A 15,383-nucleotide genomic window follows, 5' to 3' on the forward strand; every position below is an offset into this window, starting at 1 on the left:
TAATAGGTCCTGGGTAGGGATAAATCTAGTGCACCTTTTAAAATAGCTTCAGGGCTGTCGACCTAGAGGTCCACAATATATTCAACTGTCTCTCCTTTGACCGATGTTCGAGTTATGTTTTGTTTTCACTAAAAATATTGTTGCATTACATATCCTTATATACATAGCCTTCTCTACTGGTGCATTTATTTATTTATTTATTTAAATTGATGATAGTGGACACACAATGTTACATTAGTTTCAGATGTATAATACAGTGATTAGACAAGTCTATAAGTTATGCTGTGCTCAGGAAAAAAGGAGCCACCGTCTGTCACCATACGCCACTATGGTAATACCATTGACTATACTGGTGCTTTTATTTCTGTAAGTTACATTTTCATAAATAATATTGTATATTAATAATAATATACATATATTGTATGTATTTGACATCTTAATAGAGAATATCCTACTTTATAAAGAGTTCTAGTAATTACATCTTCTCAGAAATATAGGAGTCCTTCCATTTCCCTAGATCTTTACCAATATTAGATATTCTTTCTGTTCCTCCTCCAGCCCTCTGTCTCCCCCTCCAGTCTCATTTCCCCTCCTCCCTCCGTCCCGTCTTCTGTCTGTACTGTCTGTGACCAAGGTCATGGCAGAAGGTGGTATCTCACAGACGCTTACCTTGTATTTTCTTTACTACTAGTAGGATTAAACATTGTTTCATGTGAATTGGTCACTTTATTTTCCTCTTCTCTGAATTTCCTTCACTTTTTTCCTTAGGAATTGTTTGCTTTTTTTCTTAACAAGTTATAGAAGCTATTTATATATTAAGGATTCTATATGTATTGCAGCTGTTTTTCCTGATCTGTTGTTTGTTAAATTTCTTCTATTTTTTCATCATAGTATTTGGATTTCTTGCCTTGTTTAATAATAATTTACCCACCTCACAGTTATATAAATATTTTCCTAAACATTCTTCCAGTACTTTTATGGCTTTAATTATTTAATCCTGAACCTTTAATCCCTTTGGAATTGTGTTTATATGTAGCGAAGAGGTAGTGGCCAAGCTTTGCTCTAGATATGCCAGCACCATTTATTAAATAAGCCATCTTTTCTGTTCTGCATTGGAATTCCATCTTTGTGGTAATTAAGTTCCTTTCTTGTATCCATTTCTGAACTTGCGGCTTCAGTCCACAGACCTGTTTGTTCTTATGTTACAACCGTATCTTTTTCTTAAGTCTTTATGAAGTAAATTTTTATTATCTCTTTAGACAACTCCCCTATTTACTTCTTTAAAATAATTTTCTTTCCCATTTCTTGGCTAAATTTTGGGGGAATTTATTATTCCATATGAACTTCAAAGTAATTTTACCCATTTCACTCTCCCCCAAAATACTATTTGTATTCTTATTGAAATTTAGTTAAAACTATGTAGTAATTTGGAGAGAACATGCTAACTGGTTTGAAACTTAAGTGTTCTATTTCTGTATTTTGTCATTTTACCTTGAAAGCTTTTAATAGGCATCATGAATATATTGTCTCAATTAAACAGTGTTACCGCTTGTCCTGGCTCACAGGGGCCGTGCAAGGTTTTAGTTCTCATCTCTCTTCCATCCTTGACACTCTTACAGTCAAATGCGTAATATTGTCAAATTTGTGTTGATCTCCCCACTTAGCTTGGTTTCACTCACTCAGTGTTTTAAATTTACCAATACACTAACCTTAGTAATTTGTCTCACTGTTGATTCCAAAATCTCACTTGCTTTCTGTGTTTGGTTTCCTTTCTGTTGGAGAATGTTCTTGGAGACTAAATGGCAAACTTTTGCTCAGTCTTTGTCTGAAAATGTCTTTTGCACTCTTGATATTTTAGAATTCTAGATACATAGCATGTATAATGATTATGACAGTTACGTGTGCCTCTTTAAAAGTTTTCAACCAAAACAGAATTTATTCATGTAAAAAGGGAAATTTCGTCTTTCACTCCTTTCGCCCTCCAGTTTCCAAGGCCCAGAGAGAGCCGCTTTTCATAGTTTGCTGATGGCCTTGTTCTGTGTAGATACAAATGTGTATGTATACGAATGGTATATTTTTCTAAGCATAAACAATCATGTTTATAACATGATTAGAATAATCATGTTCATATTTATATTAAAAATGTTGACATATGAAAATGATGACATTTCCTTGTCGGTGCAATGAAATCTTTCTCATTCTTTGTGATGGCAGCCTGGTTTCTCACTGTATTGGGACACTGTAACTTAACTTGTCCTATTAACAGACATTAAACAGACATCTTTTTTTTTGCTATTACACAGAATGTTTTACCGAACATCCTTTTACTTATGGGAACATACCTATAGTGTAGATGCCTACATATGTGGCTGACCCAAAGGATGTGCACATTTAACATGATACTAGATACACTTAACTTGTCTTCCCAAAGATTGTTTTAGTTTACAACCCTAGAGTGTGTCTGGCTCTAATTTTTGTTTTTCCTCTGTTCCCTTAGAATTTCCACACTGATTACTCAACAGCGGAAAATCGGAAGAGATGCAAGTAGGAAAAAGAAACTAAACCAGGTGGGTAGTCACACTGTTCTTACCACTCTACTGTCACCTCCCAAGCGTTTCTGTGTAAATAGCTTTCTTTCTGTTTGAACGAATAAATCGGTCCCAAGTGAAATTAGAAAGGAATTCTGGTCCCATGGAGGTAAAGCAGGCTGGCACTTTGCAGAAGTTATACAATATCACACCCCAGTTTTACAGACCATTTCTTTATAGCATCAGAAAAACAAGTTACTTCTGGCGGCTCCAAAGAGCGTGGGTTTCTCCAGTCATCCACTTACACTGATGGAATCATGCACAGAAATTATTAGCAAATTTGGGCACGATGCCAGCTTTCCTGTCCACCAATTGTTGCAAAGCTATTCTCATAAAGCCTAGGGCACATTATGGGCAATTTAATACTGTGATAGAGGAGCAAAAGCAAGCAAACCCAGCCTGGAGAAATCAGCACAGCCTACGGGTCTGATGAAGAGAGATGGTGCCTATAGGTCCCCCCACCCCCAGTTGGAAGAGTATTGCATTTCATGAAATATGAATGGCGTACTCTTGGAGTATGGCCACTCTGGGTCAGTGTTCATAATTAGACACTTGTGGGGTCAGTTAATCATTTTTAACAGCCTCTGATCCATGGTTCAGCTCCCTCCCCTCCCCACAACTGGCCTACCCTCTTTTGGCTCTGTCTCCCTGCAGTTAGAGCTGAATCTGTCCAAGGCCTAGTAGTCCCAGCAGCTTGGGGACTTTCCCCGATTTCCACCTCTGAATTCCTGTGCTTGGCCTAGCCTGCCCCTAGCCCCTAAGGTTCATCTTCTCTGTTGCTGGCAGAGAGAGAGTCTGGCTGCTGCCCTAGGGCTGGAACTCCCCAGCTGCTTATTAGCAGGGCTTCTGGGCCTTGCCCTGCGGTAGCTTCCCGAGCTACCATGCTTGTGTCCTGCTCTGACTCAGTGCCCCCTGGGAAGCCCCTGGATGCAGCTGTTCGCAGTGACTAAGATGAAGCAATCAGTTCCCGGGACCGCTTGTCTGGCTCATTTAGGAGGGCAGGCCTCCAGAAGGCCTCTGTTCCAGCTGCAATGGGAGTTCTGGGGCTCACGGCCACCAAACTTGAGGATGCTGGGGCTGTAGGAAGTCTAGAGCTGGGATTTTTAAACTTTGTTTTTTTTTTTTTTTTTAAAGATTTTTATTTATTTAATTGACAGAGAGAGATCACAAGCAGGCAGAGAGGCAGGCAGAGAGAGAGGAGGAAGCAGGCTCCCTGCTGAGCAGAGAGCCCAATGCGGGGCTCGATCCCAGGACCCTGAGATCGTGACCTGAGCCGAAGGCAGAGGCCTAACCCACTGAGCCACTGAGCCACCCAGGCGCCCCATAGAGCTGAGGTTTTTAGCCAGGAATTTATGGTTAGCTTCTGGTATTCGGGATTTCCCCTGTACCTATGGGTACAGTATATGTAAATAGATTTTCCTGCGCCAAGAAGTGTCCTTGGCTTTGCTCAGATTTTCAGAGGTATCTATGACCTCTGAATTTTAAGAAACACTGGTCTAGAGAAAGTCTAAAGTGTTGGAGACCACTGTGTCCCCCTGGACACAAGCCTCCCAGATCCAGGATCTTGAGAGACCTCCCCAGGCCCCTGGGTTTTTCTGTTTGAACCTGAACTGGGACAGATTACTCCGTATCACTGACGCTGAGAGCCTTCCCGGGGGATGTCCCAAAGTCCAGTTCTGAAACCTCATTCCCAGCCCGTTTCATCTCATTGACCGCAGCGGGTGTACTGAACACTCCAGGCAGGTTTTCCGGTTCCTGAGTCTGTAGCTCAGAAGGATCCCTCTAGGTGGCTGTACTGACAGTGGGGAGAACAGTTGATGGCCGGAACTCAGTCTGGCTCCCCACTGCCCGGAACAGCAATAAATGCTTTATTCACATCATCATCTTTAACTCCCACAACCCTCCAGTGAGGTTACTACCGCTGTTTATAAAGGGGGGGACCAGAGGCACAGAGAGATCTAGTCACTCACCAGAGATCACGTAGCCAGTAAGTCAGTAAGGGATACGTGACCCAAGCTCATGAGCTTAATCACCCAAGCTTTCTGGTGAAAGTAAAGGGCATCGACAGTAAAACTAGATTAAATAGCAAAAACAGGGTCGTTTAGGACAGACTGCCCTGTATGTTGTAATAGTGAGAGCGTTGCTGGATTATAGCACGTACACCGCTGTGATCTTAAATCCTTAAGGAAAAGTTGGCAGTACATTAAAGCATCATATGAGAAGAATTTCTATCCATTACAATTCAGATAAGGGCTTTTTTATAGCTTTACTGAGATATGATTCGTATACCATACAGTTCACCTGGCTATAGTGCACAATCCGGTGACCTTCAGTGTGTTTATAGAATTATGTGTCTATCACCATAATCAGTCTTAGAACATTTTCAGTACCCAGCACCTTCCCAACCCTCCATCTCTCCCCAGTCCTAGGCAACCACTGATCTATTTTCTATCTCCAGATGAGGTTTTCATCTTACAAGAGTAACAGTGTGGGAATCTTGGTGATCTGGAGTGAGTCATTCCCTAAGGGATAATTAGACAAATGAAATTGGACTCTAACGTATTTTATAAATGGCTTTATTGGCTAAGAAGCTGCAAGCATGTCTTTGTTATGCCCGAGTTGGGGGTTGACATAAGCAAGAAGCAAGTATTTTCTGAGTCCTTTCTACTTGGGGACATTGCCCGGCAAGCAGGCTCTTCTCGGTGCCCCGCTGTAAAGCAGTGGCTTCTTGAGGCTGTGTTTCTCTGCTGGTGTCAGAACCAGTGGTAACTCGGCATGGGAGCTTTCTTTCTGTCATCTGAATCCCTGGTGTGGTTTCTCTGTCCGCCTTGCTGTAGTCGTCATTGGCGTGAAGGCTGCTTGTGTACATGCCTGTCACTCTTTGAAATTCAGGAGACAGCTCGCGCAGGGTCCTGGCCCTCGGACAATGTCCAGCTGCGAGCTCTCTGGAGCTGTTCGCGCTCCATTGTCTTGTCTCTCCTGACTCGTTCGTTTATTCCTTCTTTTAGAAAGCATTTCTTGGACACTCTGCAACAGGTGCAGTGGTGGGTGCCCTGAAAGCTCCTTGTGCCATTTTTACAGCCTGTGGCCTTGTTTCAGCCAGGCTGGTGTTGGGGAGGGGGCATTTGGGTTGAGAGCAGCCAGGGGGGCCGGGAGTTCTCTGATGGGGACGAGACAGGTGCAGTGTCGTCACATCCAGACAAAGCCATCCCCAGAATGCGTCATCCTGAAGGACACATACTGAATGGACAACGAGGAACTGCGGATTCAAGTCCTGATTCACTCAGTCACTGGTGGGGGCCTTCGGTGACTTATGCCACCTCTGTGAGTCACGGTCTCTCCATGGGGAGGGTTAGCTAATGCAGTGCCTCTCAAATACTTTCAGTACCATTGCTGGAAAGAGTATGCACTTATTAAGCGTGGAGTAAATGACCGGAATGCGGGAATGTTCTGTGATTCTCGGAGGTAGGGTAGAGCTTGAACAGGTCAGGTGAGTAGGTAGAGACAAGGGTAAACGACAGAGGAGAACCTCCCTTTCCTCTCCTTGGCAGCCCGCTCCTGCCGCATCAGCCGCTTCCCCTCACCTACTCCTAGGGGGGCTCGCACATTCTCTGCCTCCCTAAACCCGAGAGGCACCGCCTTTGAGGCCTGAGATCCAGCCGGTCCTGGGAGGAATCCAGGCTCCAGTACCTCCCAGCTCTGTGTCAGAGGCATCTAATTATATGGGGCTACTGTGAGGTAGCGCAGAGGCTGTTACCCTGTCCTGAGGCACAGTAGATACACCCCCGAGATGGCAGCCGTCTTAATTTTCCTGTTACTATTCTTACTTGGTCAGGAGCCGGGGCTCAGATGGTTATTTCAATCACTGGCTTGAGAGCGTGGATGTCCTTGAGTTTTTATCTTGTTTGTGGACTGACTCAGTCACGTGACTATATTTATTGAGCCCCTTCCTCATTCAAGAACTACACCGTGTGGCGCCGATACAGTGACCAACGCGAAAGTCTGGGGACCCGTCCTCTCGGAACCAGCTGGGAAGGCAGTCAGTGAACTGTGTCAGCACGTGTGTCATGGCAAAGCAGGGTTCTTGTTTTGGTGCTGGGTCCCCAGTGTATAAACACGTGGCTCTTCCAGGTTCCACAGGAGGCCGTTCAGTTAGTACTTACCTAGGTTGTGTTTTGCGGATTCTTATCTCTACTCCTGGCTCGAGGCGGTAGGGAGGCCCCGAGAACTTTGTTTCTCCTCCAGCTCAGACAGGAGGATCCAAGTCTGGCCGGCACTGCCCTCTGGCAGGCAGCGTCTATGCCCGGGTGCACTGGGTGAGGGGGTCCCCTCACTCACCCCACACCAGGGAGAAAGCTCAAAAATTGGCGTGGAAGGGAAGCATTAAGGCATCCAATTGGAAATGCCTATGAGAGGGTAAAATCCAAATCAGAGCCAAATCCAGAGGCACCCTTGTCCTCCAGGACCCCGGAAGGCGCCAGCCACTTTCCGTCTTCCTTCCCCACCAGCCCTGCACCCCGGCACTGAGGCCTCCTGGTAGTCTTTCTGGACACTGGGCAAGGCCGCCTCTTGCATTTCCTCCCTGTGCCTGGCATGGTTTTCCCAGGTATTGCCTGCTGCCCGCCTCCCTCATTCCCTCCCTCTCTCCCTCCGGGTCTCCACGCCAGGGTCCCATCTCTGAGGCTCCCTGTGCCCTCTATAGAGAGACCCATGCCTCTCGCCCTGCTTTAGTTTCCCCTTAGTACTTTTGCCCCCAATAATTTATTCTGTGTGCTCGTTAGTAGCGTCACTCCACTAGACCTTCAGCTTCATGAGGGCCGAGAGTCGGTTTCGTTCACTGCTGAATCCCCAGTGCCCAGCGAGTGCTAAATACAAAGGGAGGGAGGGAGGGAGGAACTTCCTTAAAATTAGTGACAGTATAAATGACTGGCATCCCGAGCCCCGACTCTGCCATATACATTTTCTTGTTACAGCTCTTAACTACGAAGCTCTTTAAAGAGTCTTAAAATTTTTAAAGATTTCTATACAGAAGTGGTCCCTAAACTCTCTTCTCTCTTCTTACTTGTGTGGACTCCAACACCCTCCCGGCAGCAGCAGAGGCCACTGCCCTGTGTCCCTGCTGCCCTGTGTCCCCACTGCCCTGTGTCCCCGCTGCCCTGTGTCCCCGCCGCCCCATGTCCCTGCCGCCCCTTGTCCCTGCCTGGTGTTAGTAGAATCCTTGTGGGAGGCGAGGGGCACAGCTTGAAACGGTCTCCTAGCAGTCCTGGTAATTCTGGTAGGCACCACCCACACTCGTCATGAATATTGGGGCATGAGTTGATCTTCCCAACTAGACCATGAACTTCCTTCAAGGACACAGTGATATCCTACTGGTCTTGAGTCCGTGGCATCTAGTCCCAACCTTGGTATAGATTGAGTGATGAGTAAAATTTTGTGGAACGAAATGGATGGATAAATTAATATTATAGAGATCATATCTTGCCTTTTCATTCTCCTCAGTGGATTTAGGGAATGCATTTTATAGACTTCTGGAGGCCTGGAGAGACGGCATGCTGGAGACCACGCTGGCTACCCATTGCTGATCAACACTGCAGCCCCAGTACTTAGTGGTTTGAAATAACAGCAATAATTTATTATCGGTTGTGATTTCGGTGCATCAGAAGTTGGGGAAGAGCTTGGCTGGGCGATTAGGGCTTGGATCTCTCATGCACCTGCCATCGGGTGGTGGCTGGTGCTGGAACAGCCCGAGGCCAGTGTAGCCAGGGGCCGCCGGCTGCTCCTCTCTCCCTGCGCTGGCAGGACCTCTCCATGTGGGCACTTCCCTGGGCTGGTTTGGGCCTCCTCAGAGCGTGGCAGCTTCAGATTCCTTACATGCAGCTCAAAGCTCTAAGAGAGAGCCAGGTGGAGGCTGTGTCTCTTCTCCTAACCCCACCTTGGGAGTCACACAGCAGCACTCCTGTTGCACCCCATTAGTTAGGAGCCAGGCACTGAGGCCACATCTTTCAAAGGATGCAAATTAGATTCCGCCTCTTGATAGAGGCAACGTCAAAGCATTTGCAGATTGTTTCAAAACCATCACAAAGACCCCAGCTTACCCACTGCATTTCCTACTTCATTCCACCCAGGGTCTGAGGGGGAAAGAACCTTGCCCAGAGGTACCCAGCAGAGCTGGAGCTCAGGCCACCCTCTGGCCCTTTGGCTGTTCCACAATGGAAATGATCGCGCTTCCCTTTCCTGCCCTCCCTCCACAGTACGCTGGGGGCTGCCAGTCTCTGGGAACCACTTTAGCCAAGGCCTCAGCAAGCTGAGATGGTGTGTAAAGACCAGAAGGCCCAGGGGGCACCCAACGTGCCCGGTCCCCAAGCGGTCATCCAGCTGGCCTCTTCTGCCTCTTTGCAGAGACCGCTGCAGAAGCACAGGTGTCCGAGGACTGAGGAGTGTGTATCCCCCTCTCAGTGCCCAGCCCTCCGTGCAGGACTAACCCTGCCCCGTCCCAGGGAGAGATGTGGCTGCAGAGGGAGTGAGAGTTTTAAATTTTGTACCCCCAAGTAATTATTTTTCCATTGCCGTAAAGTAGGATAACAAAAAATGGAATTTGGGGACAGAATTCAGAGAACGGACCTAACATCACCAAAAAGATTCTGAAGGTTTTTACCTCCAGCTGAAAATTCTAAATAGAACTTTGCTTAAGTGCAGGAGAAGTACACATGGGTGTGTGTTTCAGCAGCACTGTAGACTGTCTCCTTGGGACTCCGTTGCTTTCTTGCCCTTCCTTCAGAAATGCCCTCCAGAAAAGGCTGGAGACAGAGGGGAGAACAGGGAATGGACCACGTTTAGCAAATGCTTTCTAGTGCCAGGCAGATGCCGATTCATTTCTGTGCTTCGTAACCGAATGGCACAGGCTCGACCCCACCCCATGCTCCGTGGTTACATGACTTTGGGGAAGCTACTCGGCCTGTCTGCACCTCAGCTGTCTCTTCCGTAGAACAGGATGAAGAACGCTTTCCACATGCTAGAGAGCTGTTCTAGAATTAAATGAGGTAGTGCCTATAAGATGCTTAGCACACAGTGTGGCGCGCAGGAGGGACTCTGTATGGGCTGGCTCTGATTAGTCCCCACAGCTACCTTGCGAGACAGCTGTCATACCCGCATCTTCCAGAAGAGGCATCTTTGGTCAGGCAACTTGCCCAGCTGTAGGGGCAGAAGCTGGTGGGTGCCTGGGTGGCTCAGTCGGTTAAGCGTCTGCCTTCGGCTCAGGTCATGAACTCAGGGTCCTGGGATGGAGCCCCAGGTCAGGCTCCCTGCTCAGCAGGGGGTCGGCTTCTCCCTTCTCCCTGCCCTTCCCTCTGCTCATGTCTGTCTCACTCACTCACTCCTTTGCTCTCTCAAATAAAATCTTGAAGAAGAAGAAGCTGGTGACTCCTCAGCCCGCGGTGTCCACCATACCACAGACTCCAGGTGGCTCAGCCAGGCCTCCCTGACCAGCAGGAGTGGTGGGCTGGGGGGCTCTGAAGGCTGCCTGCCCTGAAGGCCTCTCCGGCCAGAGTCCTAGAGCCGGAACATTTGAGAAGGCAGGGCCAGGAATCCAGGTTCAAGGCTCTGTAAGGAGCAGAGTAGCAGAGAGCGTTCCGGGCATAAAACAGTCTCGTGAAGGCCTTGAGGTCAGAAGAACATAGTTAGTTTGAGGATTAATGAGCAAATGGGCCAAAAGACCGTGGGAATGAGGATAAAGGTCACAGAGGGAGGCAGGGTTCTATCAGAGCAGGACTTCAGGTTGGGGGGGATGAGTTTGGATTTTGCTAGCTGTGGAATGGAAAAGCATCAAAGGCTGAATGAGACAGGGAGGTGACCCAAGGTCTGATAGGCAGACATCCCCGCCGGCTGCTTGTACAGAAGATGGACCTTGGGCCAAGGGCAAGCGCAGAGCAGGGATGCAGTAAGGAGGCTCCACCGAGGTGCAGGTGAGGCAGGACGGAGACCAGGTGGTGACCGTGGAGGGGGAAGGAGGACAGATCCACGCTGAGCTTCGCAGGTGGAGGTGACGGGAGCCGGCGAGGGGTCGTGTATGATGGAGCGCGAGGCGGAATCCAGCATCTAAGCGGTCCGGACAGATGGCGCCTTCACTGAGCTGGGGAAGGCCAGAGGGGGCAGGCTTGCGACTTGACGTGTGAAGTTTGAAATGTGAAGGAGGCAGTCAGGTTGGCAATCGTAGAGCTCTGGAGGGAGGCTGCGGGCTGTACGGGGAGCCATCAACACATACTATTACGGGAAAGGGTTAAGAACGTCCAGGGACCAACAGAGAGGAGGACCCACACCTGGTCCTGCTCCCGGTCCTAGGGGCCTTGTACCACAAAAGTCCCTAACAGAGGAGGCACCTGTGTGGACGGGCTTGCGACATGTTCCAAGATGTTAGGAGAGGGCCCTGGAGTGTGGGGGACATCTGAGAAAAAGGATGTCCGCAAGGACGGACAACCAGAAGGTCACTGAGGACTTTGGGTGACTCTGCACCCTGCCCTTTCCTCCTCAGCGGCCTCCCAAAGCCTGTGTCTCCACCACCTGCCCCGGAGGCCGTTGGAGGGGGCAGCGGGCATTGCCCAGGCAGGAAACTGCTCTCTGGCGACTCGGCTCTGGGTGTGCCCAAGGCACTAGATGGTGCTTGGTGCCAGTCCGCCTCTTGGTGCAGGCCTCCCATGGTTAGAATCCCTTACCCTGCCCCTCCTCAGGTTCTGGGAGGTGCTGTTAGGGGCCCTGACTTTCCTCCTCGCCTCCGTGCCCCTCTGGTTCTGGCTGCGCACCAGAGGGAAAAGCCGCTTCCCTTTAAATCTGAGGAATGCCCGCTCAGTAGGCTCTGGTAGTTCCGTCAGGTTTCCACAGCCCTTTTTTCCCCTCAGAGAAACCTTCAAGAGCGTTTTCCCCACCCCTGAGGAGACCTCTCCCACGGGACCAAGTCTCACTCTGTGCCCTGTGTCCTTTGCAAAAGGATCTGCTTTCTTTTGTACGGTCTCTGCAAATATTTAATTTTTGAAAAGGAAAAAAAAAAAAAAAAACAGGAAATGACCTTTCTGGTAAATTTGGAAACAATTTAGAGTTGTACTGGAATCTGCCTGAGCAATGAGGCCTAATAGTTGCAGTCTTGGAACAGACCATGTAGCTCTTGGCAGAGTCTGGGAACCTCTTCCATTACAGAGCTGGGGCGGGGAGGGGGGGAGTGTTAGAAACTGAAGGCATAAGGTGGCTTCCTGTGGGGAGCTTGACAGTGCCCAGAGCCAGCACCTGCAAGAGCCTCTGACCTTGGGCTACCAAGGTTCTGGATCTGGGTCTGGGAAGCTGCGTATAAGGGTCTTCCCTTCCATCCTGGTCATGCAAATGCCTTACAGGTGACCAGACCCCAAGAAAGCCCCAGAATCTCCTGAGGTTGAGGAAGAGCAGAGGAATGTCACTCTTGAGCACTTCCTAGGGTTGGAGATGAGATGGGAGATGCTAGATCACTGTAGCCCCAGACTGGCTGTTGACTCTGCTGGGACTACCCCCGTGCAGCTTTTCTGTAGATGTCAACACGAAGTCGCCTGCTTAAGGAGGCTTTCCCCGACCACACAACCCTTAACTAAACATCCAGACGCAGAGAACCTGGTCTCGTCTTCCTTTGCACTTAGCATTTATCTGTGATGATCAGGCATTTACCTGTTCAGCTCCTTTTTCTCTTATCAGACTGTAAATGTCTTTTTAGTCTCCAGTGCGTACCGCATGCCAGTGCCTGGCATATAGAAGGTGCTCAGTAAACAATGAAAGAATGAATGGATGAGTGGATGAAAGGAAGGAAGAAATGAATGAATGAGAGGGAGGGAGGGAGGAAGGAAGGAAGAAATGTTAGGACCAGAAGAGCTGTAGAGAGCATATTTCGACCTTTGTTATATTCAGATGGGGGAAAGGGAAGCTGGGATAGAGTGTAGGGATCACCCTTCAGCATGGAGACTGAGCCAGAGCTTTGGCTGCTTTTGTTTTTGTTTTTGTTTTTTGTTTAAGATTTTATTTATTTGACACACAGAGAGAGATCACAAGTAGGCAGAGCAGCAGGCGGGAAGCAGGAGACTTTGTCTCCCTGCCAAGTAGAGAGCCCAATGTGGGACTTGATCCCAGGACCCTGAGATCATGACCTGAGCCGAAGGCAGAGACTTAACCCACTGAGCCACCCAGGCACCCCTTGGCCACTGTTTTGATGCAGGGCTGCAACCCTTTGCTCTTTCTGCCCTGGAATCTAGAACATCTTCTATTATTTACACATTCATCAAATATTCATTGAGTTTCAACTGTGTGCAAGGCCTTTCAGCTGTAGTGGGATACCCAGGCTCCCCACTTGTGCAGAACTTACATTCCCTTCAGCACTGTAAAGAAAAAAAGAAGGAAGTATAAGTTTTTGGCCTTCTATGTACCACAAAACGTAAAGATAAAGGAGTTAAATAAAAACGTCAAGAAGATAGTTTTACTGATAAGACAGCCAATGAAAACAGGCTGCACTAGCGACTTATTAATTGTGTGTCTCTTACGTTTCCAGGTATCTTATCAGACTCTATACACATCATCTCTTTCAGTCTTGGCAGCAGCCCCCGATCCCCAGGGTGTTCTTGTTCTCCCCACACTGCGGCAGAGGGAGCGAGTCCAGAGAGGTGAGGGGAGTTGGCCGAGGTCTCCAAGCCAGTGAATAGCAGCACCGGAGGGCTGTTTACACTGGGTGCCTCCTGCCACACCACACGTTCCCCTTGGAGATTTGTGATGTCACTGGGGCTCTCAACAGGGCAGAGCAGTATAGGAGAAAGAGCGCTGGACCAAGAGTTAGCACCCCTAGATGCAAAAACTTTGGGCAGCTCACTTTTTCTTGCTGGGCCTCAGTTTCCCCAGCTTTCAATGGGAGACTTCTCAGCATGAGCTCTGGGGTCCCCTTCAGTTTGATTATTCCACAAATGATCTTGAGGTAAGCGGAAAAAGTGATTAAGGTAGATCTCTAGCCCATACCTTACAGTAAATAAATTCCAGATAAATCAAAGACTTAAATGTGAAAAATGAAGCCATGAAAGTGTAAGAAATAAACAAGGGAGAATTCTTTAGTAATCTCAGAGTGGGGAAGATATTTCTGAGTGTGATCCAGAGCCACTCCCCCTGCTTGTGCATTCTCTCTCTCTCACGATTAAATAAATAAAATCTGAAAAACAATTTTTTTAAAAAGGGAATAATCAGTCTATAGTAGTAAGACAACACTATACCGTACAGTCAATGAAAAAAGAAAAAAGTTTCAGCTGTAAAGGATTTGGGGTTTGTTTCTTGGGTTTTGATATAATCAGTGCTGTGGTGTCAGGGTGATCTGGAATGGTTTCCAGGATATATTTTTAAATGAAAAAAGCAAAATTAAAAAAGAAAAGTTTCTGTTGGAAATGAAAGAAAAAGGAAGGAGTGAGGGAAGGAATATATATTTATATATTGTATACAGTATACTTGGAAGGACAGAGGAAGTGTTTGCCCTGGGAGGCCTCTGACGGCTTGTGCTTTTCCTTTTGTACCTTCTGAGGTTTGGGGTTTCTTTCCATTTTTCAGCTTTATGTTCTGTTTCTCAAAGTATTTTCATATGTGTATTACTTGCATTTTTAAATCTCCATAGTACTGATTTTCAATCTGAGATCTGAACTTAATTTTTTTAAAGATTTTATTTATTTATTTGACAGAGATCACAAGCAGGCAGAGAGAGAGGAGGAAGCAGGCTCCCTGCTGAGCAGAAAGCCCAATGCAGGGCTCGATCCCAGAACCCTGGGATCATGACGTGAGCCAAAGGCAGAGGCTTTAACCCTGGGATCATGACGTGAGCCAAAGGCAGAGGCTTTAACCCACTGAGCCACCCAGGTGCCCCTGAAATCTGAACTTAATTTTAATTTGAAGTTATAACTATATTCAAGACATTTAAGTGAAAGTTGAAACCAGTAAGCCTTTGTCTTCACACGACAAGACATGATTTTGGAGGACAGTGTATTGGGTCTTACTATTTTCTTGATGTGGAATTTAAAGTGTATATCATTAATTATTATAAATGTTTGAGGCAGAAATAATTGTTTAACAGTATAATACGAGGTTTTGCTTGTCTCATTTTGATCTCTGGCTCTGGACTTTTAAAGTCACCTATACCAGTTTTTCTAGCAAATTCCTTGTCTGCATTGTTACCAGTCTCTCTCCCTCTCTGAAGTGACTGCCTCTGTGGATGTCGTTAGAAGTGGCCGCAAGTGCGACAGGAATGACCCTGTAGTCGCAGTGCATGCGAAAGCCCTGGACTAGGAGCAGTGGCTCTTTCTAGCTCTGTTTCTGTCTGGAGGTTCATTCCTTCTCTCACGCACTCTAAGTGTAGTTGACATACAATGTTCCATTAGTTTCACTGGTACGAGGTAGTGACTTGACAAGTTTATGCCTTATGCCATGTTTGCTATGGTGCTCTTATGATATCACTGACTATATTCCCTTTAATACCCTTGACTTACTCATTCCGGAACTGGAAACCTGTACCTCCCACTCCCCTTCACCCATTGTGTGCAACCTCCTCCCCCCCTCCCCTCTGGCAACCAGTTTGTCCTCTGTTTCTGCTTTTGGTTTGTTTGCTTGTTTCATTTTTCCGATTCTACATACGAGTGAAATCATACAGTGTTTGTCTTTTCCTCCCTGACTTATTTCACTTAGTGTGATAACACCGTGGGTCCATGCATGTTGTCTTAAATACCAAGATCTCCTTTTCTATGAAGTAATTCCACGGTGTACATATAC

General features: G+C 47.4%; 1 protein-coding gene across 4 annotated transcripts in view; it reads left to right on the forward strand.

Annotated features, from left to right (window-relative positions):
• Positions 1-15,383, forward strand: part of PKIG (cAMP-dependent protein kinase inhibitor gamma) — a 101,755-nt gene that overhangs the window by 76,059 nt on the left and 10,313 nt on the right. For all 4 annotated transcript variants that reach the window (XM_082744711.1, XM_082744709.1, XM_082744710.1 and 1 more), the window contains one exon: positions 2,498-2,567. The gene's annotated coding sequence lies outside the window, so the exon portion shown is untranslated. The remainder of the gene's footprint in view (positions 1-2,497; positions 2,568-15,383) is intronic.

Source organism: Mustela nivalis (genome assembly GCF_964662115.1).
Source record: "Mustela nivalis genome assembly, chromosome: 8".
In the NCBI taxonomy this organism is placed as follows: Eukaryota; Metazoa; Chordata; class Mammalia; order Carnivora; family Mustelidae; genus Mustela; species Mustela nivalis.